This window comes from Cygnus atratus, chromosome 1, assembly GCF_013377495.2.
Source record: "Cygnus atratus isolate AKBS03 ecotype Queensland, Australia chromosome 1, CAtr_DNAZoo_HiC_assembly, whole genome shotgun sequence".
Classification (NCBI taxonomy): Eukaryota; Metazoa; Chordata; class Aves; order Anseriformes; family Anatidae; genus Cygnus; species Cygnus atratus.
In genome coordinates, this window is record NC_066362.1 from 29,112,407 (window position 1) to 29,124,563 (window position 12,157).

Here is a 12,157-nt window from a genome sequence, read left to right on the forward strand (position 1 = left end):
AAGTCTTCAGTAATAAATTCAGAAATAAGCACTTTTAATTTCCTTAATGTGAATATGATCGACAGTTTACATTTCGTCTTAGGTTCTGCTGAAAGAGTAGGCTCAGTGTTTGTTGATGCAGAAATTGATAACTTTATTTGTTGTTAAAAATGATAATGTTGAATTTAGTCTTTTCACAATCAGTCTAGAGAAAAATGTGATCTGAATTATTTAAAAGGTAGTAATTATATATGGATCACATTTTTATTATAAATAATAGCTGTAATGTATGAATATATATGCTGGTATAAAAGAATGATCTGGGAAAATTATTACCAGAGGTATCTAAATTCCACTACATAGTGTTTCCTGTTGTTTCAAGTTATTTTAAAGTTATGCTACAGTGTTTGATGGTTTCAGGGTTGTTTTTGTGGTCTCTTCTGTTTCTTGTGCAACGTTTTTTGTTTCCTATGGTGTACACTGGGCTACTTTAAAAATGACTATTTCAGTTACACTTATTTGGCCTAAAATGAAGCATACATGGAATCCCAGAAAAATCACATTGTTTGCATGATGGCATACCTTTTGTGTCAGATTTGCAAAGCTATGGAACATTTTGAAAATACATAATTCAGGACTTGTTCAAATACTTTCTCTGAATATCAGATAGAAGATTCAATATGTATGATAAAGAATAAATGCATTTCAGTTTCTAAATAGGTATATGGCTTTTGGCGTTAATACAAATCTCACAGTTTGCAAAAGGTGCCTGGGTGTTTATAAACAAGGTTTTCTGTGTAAATATTGCTATGAGACATTTAACTTGTCCATTTATGTCCTCACCTGAAAAATAAATAAAAAAAAAAGAAACGGTAATTTCTGAATAGGCAGCTAAAGTAGTCTCCTGTGGCATGCTGTGTGCTTCTAAGTGATTCTTGTGTGCAGTGGGACGATTCAAGCCATAAGGCCGGTGGCACGGTAATGTTAACCACCAGACAGCTGCAGTAACTTGTAGATACTGCTATGTACAAGTCTCTTTGTCTTGGAGAATATGCAAGTACATGTAGGTCTGTGAATGTAAGCCATTTTCATTAAAGACAGTGCCCAAATTCAGTCTTTTACCAGAACGGGCTGACACACTAATGTCAATGAATGGTGAGCAGTAAATCCTCATTTTATGTTACAAATATAAAATCAAAATTTTATATTATCCAAAGTGACATTTTACACTCATCCAAGTGTTCCTAAAAATACAACACATTCACAAGAGCTATGGGGTTATGCTATTTTCTGTTTTTTCTTTTTTGCTAACATTTCTATTTCATTAAAAGTATATAATTAAATATTATTAGTTTCTCTTAAGTATTTGAATGATAATAAATCAGAAAAATGTAAAGAATGAATAAAATGAATAACGTAAAAAATGCTCCGGGGAGCAGACTAGACCCATCTTTGCCATTTCTCAGTAAAATTTTAGCTATGTAGTTTGTCCATTTAAGATTGCCTTAGAATTATAGGCCAAGCTGATGGTTAGACATAAGCAAGAATGTCTCACGCTTTCAATTGTTAACTCCTTTCAGTAGTTTATAAAATTACCAAACTGAAGTTCAGGCTATGTTTTCATGCTGTTTATCTCATTTTTTCTTGAAATAAAAACAGTTTGAGACTAGAAAAAGGAGGATTTTTAGATTAAAACATTTGAGTCCACAGGGCTGAAAGAAAACTTGAAATTTATCAGAGAAATAACCTCAGTGTTGGAGAGGTGCCCTTTTTCTTTCCATATTTAAAATCAGACTGGTATATCATTTGCTACTGGTCATGTACCTTCTGACCCTTAAACGTGGTAGGGGAGTGGTGGTTTTACTGTCTTAATGGCAGGATCTGAAATACACCGGGAAGGGAAAAATCTAGTGTGTGTTGAGATTAAAAATCGTCTTTTTAAAAGCATTTATGCCCTTTTGTACAGCAATACCTGCTTACTCTGTGATATAATCCCTTATCTTATTCCATTCTCGTGAAATAAGAGTTCACCACTAAATACCCGCTTGTCCTAGGAGACGTTCAGTAAATTTGAATACTCTTAATTATGTGCCTATCAGCATGAAATACATGTGGGACATGAACTTTTTCCAGGTTACAGGTGCTGGAAACTAAAGCTGGGAAACGCAATACCACTTACACTTTGAAAAAGGGCAGTCAGGGGAAGGAAACAGAGGGAGTAGCGGATGTAAAGGCTGGAGAAGGAAAGAGGATATGAGCAGTAATGTCACTTTGAGTACTGAGGAACTAAAAGATAAACCATGAAAGGTTATTTACATTGCATACATGAAATTTGTTCCACTGCAACTGCTTAGCAGCCTGAAAAAGCACTTGCAAGGCTTCAGCAATATGTTCAGATACTTCTGCTGACACCTCATGGAAAATACTGTTGTTACACTGGTTTGTATTTTTTCTCTGCTGTCTTTGTCTGTTGTAGTATTGAACGGCTGGTTCTGATGACCCACTAGCCTCGTTTGCCATTTTGTAGCTGTCAAAAAATGGGAAGAAGGGGAAAATCTTGCATTACAGAAACACAGGTCTTTTTTCTCTCTCAGGAACATTGTAGGTATGAACCAAACATAGGAAAACTTGAATTTTTGGTTTATATCCCACTTCCTTATCAAATCACGTTAAAAACACTTAAGAAATGAAACACAATCAACACACAACAGCAAAAATTCATCAGACTATTGTCTCTGTTCTGGCCTTGTTCCCTCTTAACATTCTGTCCTGTACAGTTTCTTCCAGCTCAGCAGATTTTCACACACAGTTTTAGTTTCCACAAATGGGTATCACCCACTGCTGAAATAGTTTTATCAGTGAATTCAAATTATTCTTCAGCAAAAAAAATCTTCCAATTTTCTGGGGAAAACTGAAACTGACCTCAAAACATTTTGTGTCTTGCATGTAAAGCACAAAATCGTCACACTATAGGTTTTGTATTTAACATTCAAGTCCCCGTCCCCCAAAATGTGCTTTTTCTACTTTAACACATGACAATTCTTATATGTGCAGAATCCTCTTCTATCTTGTTCTCAACTTGCATCTAAAAAAAGAGGATAGAAAAAAGGCAAATGACAGTGATGTCTTACCACAGCCCAGGAAGGATCAGGGGACAAATGTTTGTTCCTTTTCCTCTTCACAGTGGATGCAGGACCGGTAGGACTCAGTCCCGTGGATAAGCTGGCATCGTTTGCCAGAGTGGGAACTGGAATGTGTTTTCTGCTGGAAATTCATGCAAAACAAACCCTGTAGCAGGTAGTCGATCAAATTTCCAGTCACCACTGGTATTTTCTTGCTGGTGTCAGGTATCAGCTTACTGGAAAACGGCTGATTGCCTCATATAAGAGATTAAACCATGAACGTAAAGGCCAAGTACTACAGCCTTTGCTGCATTAATAGCATTGTTATTTCTTATCTTTGGGGTGTATTATGTGTAGAATAAGTACTATTTGATCTAGATGATTTCTTAATTATTAAACAAACCAAGTTTCAGTAATCTCTAGAGTGGAGCTGACTAAAAACTATTTTTCCTATAATATGTTTCATTAGAATTAAAGGCTAGCTACTTTGTTTTTTTATTGCAAAAAAAAATCTGTGGAAAATGAATATTCCTACATAAAGATCACACCCAATTACACCAATCTTGCAAGGAAAATAACACATTTATATTTCTGTATCTGTAGGGCTAAACATCAGTGAAATATATACTGCAGATACAGAAAATGGTTCATGGCTTATCTCAAAGCACCGTATCAAATTGTCCTTTATCCCCTTCTTTTCATGCTTTTGTAGGCTGGCATTTTGCTGTTACCTTCATTAGGCAATTCATTCAGATTCGGGCAATTCCAGTTTATACAGCTGCTGTGCTGAGGCTGCAATACATGAGCAAACAGAACTTCTGTGTGTTTGTTGTGTTCTTATTGTAGCTGTCTGAATTTTAAAATGCAAAAACTGGAGTAAACTGGAAAAATAAAGCAGGTTTAACCTTACGTTTTAATTCAGATATAAAAGTTTCAAAAAGAAATATGTAATTTCACAGAAAAAAAATATTGCCTATGATGGCATAGTCATAAGTAATAGTGTATTTTAGACAGTGAAGCCTAGACAATGTTCTTGCTCTCACATCAGAGCTTGGGCTTCTGTCAAATGTAATTTTTTTCTGAAGGGTTTGCAGTGTGGGTCACGGTTGCAGATGTTGTTCTTTGACTGTGTGACTGCAGCTATACTCTGGACCTTTCTTGGGACTTCAGTAAATAAATAGTATTGGATGTGGACTGCTTTTCTCTTTAATAAAGCAGACACTAATGCACAAAGTGCATTGTAAACTGTTATTGATCACATAATAGCTGCTTCATTTGCCCACAGAATTACTGTGCGTGAGTGAACCTGCCTGTTGATTTTTAAAATGGTTTGAAGTGTGTTTTAGGACAAGGGGCAAAAGAACAAGGCCAGATCTGTTTGTCACTCAGTATGGTTTTATACAGAAATAATAAATGAAAGTCAGTGAATGCAGCTCTGATTGTACACACATATACAGAGGCATGGATTTCTTTCTTCTGATTCTTCTATCATGCATAACTTTGTATTCATGACTATGGTGCTACTTTTTTTTTCTCAGTTCTTTATACTTTTGAAAGTTGAAACACAATTTATTTAATACAGCACACCATGATGGAAAGAATGTCTACTGACTAGATTAGTCTTTTGAGGTTTGAAGGTGGAGAGATTTGTCTGCAAAAATCACCTACTTAAAACTGTGAGCAAGTTACACTGCTAAACAGTGATGGTCCTTGCTGTAATCCCTCCTTAAATGCCAGCAGCATCTCAAAAGAACCTCCTCAAGTGCAAGATCTTCCTGTGGATACCTAAAGGTGTCTTTGATTTCTGCCACTGCTTGAAGTTGAGAATGGGAGGTGGCTGGGCGCAACCAGGACACTTGCTTCCTTGGGATACGGGTGGTCTGGATTCAGCTGCCTGAGCACGAGGCTTAAAAAAATGCTGGAGCTGATTGCTGTGGCTCTGGTGCTTGTGCTATTTCAGGGAATATATAAATATTCACTGGGTTTACCATAATTTTTTTTTTACTCCAGTGATTGAAACATTGTTCAAAAAAAGAAATGAAATGTCTTGGTTTATAGTCTGATTTGGAAAAGGATTTTCAGTCTGTCTCACATGTCTCAGGTGAGAATGCTAATCACTTGGCTTCTCAGACTTCCCTGCAGCAACTCTTCAGCTTTGTATACAATCAGAAAATATTCATTATACCATGGGGAGAGTGAAAATGGCTCTAAAACCTGCTGAATAGTGCATGATTTTCATAAGTGAGATCTGTACTCATGTCATCTTAGCAAATCCTATAGACGAGAGATTTAAACCTCAGTCATGTGTTATATGTGAATATTCTCCCTAATGAATTATCTTATAAAAAGCATGTTAAAATTATTTAAATGTACTTGCGAGTTCTTCTTTCTTCCCCCTCCTTTGAAAAGAAAGACTGGATTGCTTTATTTTCCTTTAAGGGGATCCAAGACATTCATTTTGGCTCCAGTTTTTACTTTATGTTCCTGACATTTCCAAGTGTAAGCTCCTGTGTAAATGCCAATTTAGATTCCCTTATAACAAGTCTTAAAAAGCCACATGTGCCTGATGCAGTAGTTTTGGAGAGATAAGACAAGGGCACACATGCTTTTCACTTGCTACAGCAAAGGAGGTGAAAATCCTTTCAAATCCTGCAGCGATTAAGTTACTGGTGTAAGAAATTACGAGCGTATCTAGCTGCTTTGTAGCCTTGGACTCTTGTGTGGATTCCGCAAAAATAACAAATGTAATGGGAAGGTCTTTTCCTGTGCCATTATTTTGGAATGCTGTGATGAATTAGACAAGGGTGATGTAACCTAATTGCATGTTTACTGAATGCAGTATGGTGGTAGTGCAGCCAAAACTGCTCTGTGACTCCACTGAAAACACCGGTAATTACACATTAGCTTTAATTGATGGGAGGGCCTTAAACTGTAGAGGAGACGCATTGAAAATGGTGGGATTTCTCTTACCACTTCTGGCTTGAGAATGATTCTTTCCAATTTTTGATTTTTAACATGGTAGCAGTATTAATTTTTCATCTGTTGCATAGGAGTCAAAATACAGTTCTTGGAAAGTCTACATAAATCTTGTATGCCCTCTTACATACAGTTTGGATCATAAAAAGAATAAAATCAAAAATTACTATACTGTATCTCATAGTAGGCAGAAACAATAAGTTATTTTAGATATAGCAGAGACAAGATCTGAGTTGGGAGGCTGTTCTTCAGGCAAATCCGGGTTGTGGTTTGATTTGTAAAAGATGTTCCGAAGCCTGTCAGCCGCAAATTTAAATGTTTTCTGTTTTCTTTAAAACAGAAAGATGCACAGGTAGATTCTTCAAATTAATGTTTTACTGTCATTAATAAATGCAAACATGTTCCCATGACAGCTGTGCAAAAATCTGCAGGCATACCTGAAGTGATGCTGCGTAATAAAAGAAAGGTGCTTAGTAAGTTGTCAACTGCCTAATGCGCAGACTGAAGTGTGGAGGGCTTGAAGCCCGCATTGTTACCAGATGTTTGCCAAGAATCCCATTCTAAGGAAGGATAAACTGTCATCAGAGGGGAAAGTTACTCATCAAATCATACAGTAAGTTAGGTTGGGAGGGACCTCAGGAGGTCATGTGGTCTGACCCCAGCTCAAAGGAAAAACAGCTTCTGGTTTCGTGGGAACTAACTGTTTTGAAGAGCAGGAAGGTTGCTCATTCAAAGGCAAATCTCACTACATTGCTACTATTTTAATTCAACCAGACCAAAGTAAGTTTCATAAAGCAAACATTCATCATTTTGGAGAACTATTGTTCCCAAGTATAACGTCAGTTGGTACTGAAACTCAGGGTAGCTCAGTGGTCATTGAAGACTTGGTTAGAGAATGCAAACCATGAGGCAAACCAGCCCAGGGCATGAGCCCATATGACAAGATGCAAGCTCTGAGACGAGTATGGCAGTGGAGGCATTTAGGTAGAAACAGAAGTATGTGCCCTGGGGCATTATATCTTCCTTCACCTCTCTCTCTCTCTGCATTCAGCAACTTTTTGACAGTTTAATAATCTCTTTTCTCCATGGTTACGGGGTTGTGGTTGACAGCAAGTTGAATATGAGCCAGCAGTGTGCCCTGGCAGCCAGGAGGGCCAACCGTATCCTGGGGTGCATCAAGCACAGCATTGCTAGTCGGTCGAGGGAGGTGATTGTCCTGCTCTACTCTGCGCTGGTGCGGCCTCACCTCGAGTACTGTGTGCAGTTCTGGGCACCACAGTACAAAAAGGACATTGAACTGTTGGAGAGTGTCCAGAGGAGGGCGACGAAGATGGTGAAGGGCCTAGAGGGGAAGACGTATGAGGAGCGGCTGAGGTCACTGGGCCTGTTCAGCCTGGAGAAGAGGAGGCTGAGGGGGGACCTCATTGTGGTCTACAACTTCCTCGCGAGAGGGAGTGGAGAGGCAGGTGACCTATTCTCTGTTACCGCCAGTGACAGGACCCGTGGGAACGGTGTTAAGCTGAGGCAGGGGAAATTTAGGCTGGACATCAGGAAGAGGTTCTTCACCGAGAGGGTGGTTGCACACTGGAACAGGCTCCTCAGTGAAGTAATCACTGCACCAAGCCTGTCTGAATTTAAGGAGAGATTGGACTGTGCACTTAGTCACATGGTCTAAACTTTTGGGCAGACCTGTGCGGTGCCAGGAGTTGGACTTGATCCTTGTGGGTGCCTTCCAACTCGGGATATTCTATGATTCTATGATTCTATGAAATACTGAGAGATTTAAAAAAAAGCAGGTGGAAAACAATATACTTTGGCTGTTTCATCTCCTTTTTCATCAAAGGTAAGCTTTGGCTTATAAATTACTTGATTCAGAGGGGAAACCTTTTAGAGTTAGTATATATCTTCCAGTGGTGAAACTGCAGAGGCTCCATCAGGAACATCATTTTTTCACACTTTGTATGATGAAAAGCTACAAGAGATGAAGTGTAGCAGGGAATTGGTAGCTCAGCATAATAATTTATAGAATTAATATTTCTGTGAACAGAGCTGTAGTAACATACACACAGTATTTTCTGCATACAAGAAGTAGTGCAGCTCTGTTTACATGACAGTAGCCCAGCAGTAGGGGTCCAACCTTAGCCCCCTTGGAGCTGTTGCAAAGAAACCTTCTTCCTGTGAGTCGATGTGTGTAATGTCAGATGGGAAACAACGCGTTCATTCCCTGCTGGGAGCAGCTGCTGGCCACAACAAGAAGGTGTAGGCTCATGGTGGAGAGACGGGTATAGTAATGGCTAATGGAAAATGAGGAGGAATGAGGGCAGGACTGGTAACATGAACCTGATGGAGAAGAAGGAACAGAACAAAGTACATAACTTCTAGGTAACTCCTGAGCTTATGATTCATCATGTCAAGCTGTGCCCTGCATCTGTGCACAGCTGAGAACAGCAGCTCTCTGGCATTTGTCTGTTCTCTGCAGAGTGCATGGATGTGTCAGCAGTGCTCTGAAATGTTTTCTGTAGCTGCACATCACTAACATTTAAACAGCAAGTGCATTTGTTTAATTACTTTAGTTCTATGACAATTTATTAATCTGCCAGTTTTAATCTTTTGTTAAATTTTGTGACAAGGAGATTATGTGTATTCTATTTTGATGTGTTTAAGAATTAGTTGTCACTGAAGGCTGCTATTTGAAATACATTTAAAATAAGAACAGCAGTCTTATGTGCTTCACTGTAAGTACACAATGAATTAAAGCATTCTTTTTTGCTCTCAACAAATGCTAAACCTGAAAGATTAAATAATACACAGAATTTGCGCACAAGTTGTTGCTCAGGATCATTTGTCCCTGAATGACAAGCCATGTTTAGAGCAGGTTTTTAGACGAGGATTTGTAGAACCTTACTTTTCTAGTTATGTTTTTCAGGATGGATGATACTGTTCAACTATCTACTGTTAAACCCTTTTTCCAAATTCAGGAGTAAACAAATCTTTAATGTTTGTAACCTAATGTAGCATGTAGTATTAACTATGGTAGTTTTGGGATATTAATCCATAAAAATGGTGGACTCACAAACCACTCAGAAATAATTTTCTATATTTACATGGGAGTCCAAGCTTGTGTTGTTGTTCTTTGAAGGTTCTTGTTTTACCAAAAGGACTTCAAAAGTCAGGTTCAAGATAGATTTTTGGTGTAGTCATCCATAAGTGTCCTTCATACAGCATGACTTATATACTGTGCTGGAAATGAACAATTTAATAAAGTTAAATTCAAACCGTATTCTCAGATGTTGCAGAAAGGCTTGTTTTTAGAGAAGAATGAAAAATGTGCTATTCTGCAATGCAGTGACACACACAAAAAACTAATGACTTGCTGTTCATCTCAATACTGCAATTATGCATGTGATTGGTCTGGCACCCTGAAATTCCTAGATAAGTCTACATAACGGGTGTAGCTGGCTTGTATTTCCATCTGTGCACTGGGTTGTGTCTTATTACTGAGTTTTTTCTAAGCTGTTTCCAAAAAATTACTCTGCTTATTACTATTATATAGCATTATTGACTTTCTTAACTTTATATACTGAAAGAATAATACGTCTAAACACAGCTTCAGGTGATAAATTTAATGAATGTTCATGCAAGATATTATCTCCTCCAAGGGTTATAGTTACGAATTCATTGCTAACATTACCTGGGCTTTTACGGTTTTAAAAGTTTTTAACACTTTCTAGAGGTCTCAGTCAAATGTTGACTGTTTCTTAATTTGAAACATGCCATGTACCTAAATTTCTCATGCAGTTGCATGAAAGTTGTTTGCGTGACGGAGCTGCACTTCGTGAAGGAAAAAACAGGTGTTTTCCTAGAACCTTTTGTATATTATTTGCAATGAAAGCAATATAATACACTGAAAATTGTCAAATTGTCTGTTTTGTGCACAGCCTAGTATTCTAACAAAGCTGTGTAAAAGTGTAATTTTAATTTTTTTGAACAAAATGATTTGCTTTTGCAATATAACAATATAATGTGGCAATGGGAATTGGCATGCTATATGCATTGTTAATAGAAAAAGGGCATTAATGGGCTTACCCAGGTAAGAACTGGAGAAATTATTGCTGAGATCTTTGTTGCTTGTATAAGGAGATTAGACTACAATAGTCATTACCCAGTTGCCTGTATAAGGAGATTAGACTAGAACAGTCACTTAGCCTTCTGGTCCTGTAGCCTTCATCTTATGGTGATTCTGGCAAGAAATACTTGAGGTATTGCAATCTTCCCTGTGAAGAAATTCCAAGCCAGTTTTCCTGTGATAATATAATGCTATTTCCATTTATGCACTTATTTTTCATGTGAATTAAAAAAAAAAAAAAGTGTGAGGGAGCAAAAATCCTCCTCTCTTGATGGCCTTTCTGACAAAGGTCTTAGGTACAAGAGTTCATTTAATTTGTGACCCTCAAGAAAGTTATAAAAATCTTGCAAAGGCTGTTTTTCTTGCGTTCTTATCTACTGAGCCAAAAAAAAAGAATGTAAAGTTGAGGGAAGGAGTAAGAGTTTGGAGTTTGCTCGTTCAGAATAACCACAATCCAACCTTTAACAAGGCCTGCAGGGATTGAATTTACCTCTCTTTTTCTCTCTGTTCCCAGACTGTAATTTGTGGGATTTACTACACAGATTTTGCTGTGACCAAATTTCACAAGATATATACAATTATTTTTCCCATATCACAATGAACTAATAAAAGATTTTGTTCACCAATTATAATATGAAAATCTACTGGTTTTATCTTTACAGTTGTATTTTGGGCATTTTAAATACTATGAGAAATGTGAACACCTGTATGCTTTCAGAATATTTTTAACACCCTTAGGCAGCTTTATTTGGACAGATGCCTTATTTTATTACCTTTCTTAAAATACAAACATTTCTGAATAATATTCTCTCTGTTTTGGTTTGGTTTTGGGGAGGAAGGGGGGTTGTTTTGTTTGTTTGTTTGTTGTTTTCTGTCAGCTTCCTGAGCAGCTGCTAGGCATTTTCTTCTTAATATGATCTAGGATGCTCTGTTGCCAGTAGATAGAAGCTGAATGTAGATGCTTTCCCCTCCTCCAGAAGCTCAAATGCAAATAAGTGATGTGTAAGTATAATGAACAGTTGCCTTTTGTTATAACTAATTGCAGAAATCAATAATGCAGTATAAAAGCTGCCTTAAGCTAAAATCACGTATCTAACAGAAATACAGGATGCTTATTCAGCAGCTTGTCAATTTTCCGTATTCTCTGTCATCTGAATGATAAAAATCATCCATGGTGAACTATAGTACAAGTTAGCTGTGAGAAATCTCTACCATTTACATAAGAAGTAAAAGCAGATCTGTTTGCAGTAGCACATGTAGTTTTGTAGCAATATTTTCAAAACTGGAGTACATGAAGAACGATGATTAACACAATAGGTTTTAATTATGAAGGAGGTACTTCAAACATGAGGTAAGTAATCGGATTTTTTTCGAAGGGGACAAAGCTAGACCGTGTACTTAATTAAGGAAAGTATGCCAGTCATTTAGAGACTGGTTCATCATTTTTATTTTCATATTTTAGCTCCAAATGTTCTAGAAATGGAAAATGTATAGTTGCGAAGTTTTGGATAGATTCTAGGTCTCAGAAATGCTTCAATGATCATATCAGCCACCATCAGATGCCACATGTGGTGGCATTTTACAGTTTTCTATTTCGCTTTGTCCACGTACAGCTGTTCCAGCAGGAATGCTCAATTTTTTAAATTTTTTTTTAATTTTTTGAAGCTGAACTCATTAGAGTTGACTGATAATTTTATAGTCTAATGAAGGAACTTACATGAGAAAAAATGGTATTGACATACATCATCAGAGTGGAATTAATTGAAACTGAAGGATATTAATTTTGTTATAAGACAGAAAAAGCATTCATGTTTTCATAAGAGAAAAGTTAATCAATTATCTTTCTATTTTCTTATACAAAAAGAGTACCTTTATTATTTTCATTGCATTCCTTTTCTTTGAGTATCTTCTCCATCACCCCCAGATTGGCTACAGACCAAATTGGAAGCCCGCT

At 37.2% G+C, this 12,157-nt stretch overlaps 1 protein-coding gene across 1 annotated transcript in view; it reads left to right on the forward strand.

Moving 5' to 3' along the window:
- DOCK4 (dedicator of cytokinesis 4) overlaps positions 1-12,157 on the forward strand; it is a 248,690-nt gene that overhangs the window by 126,104 nt on the left and 110,429 nt on the right. The gene's annotated exons all lie outside the window — the stretch shown is intronic.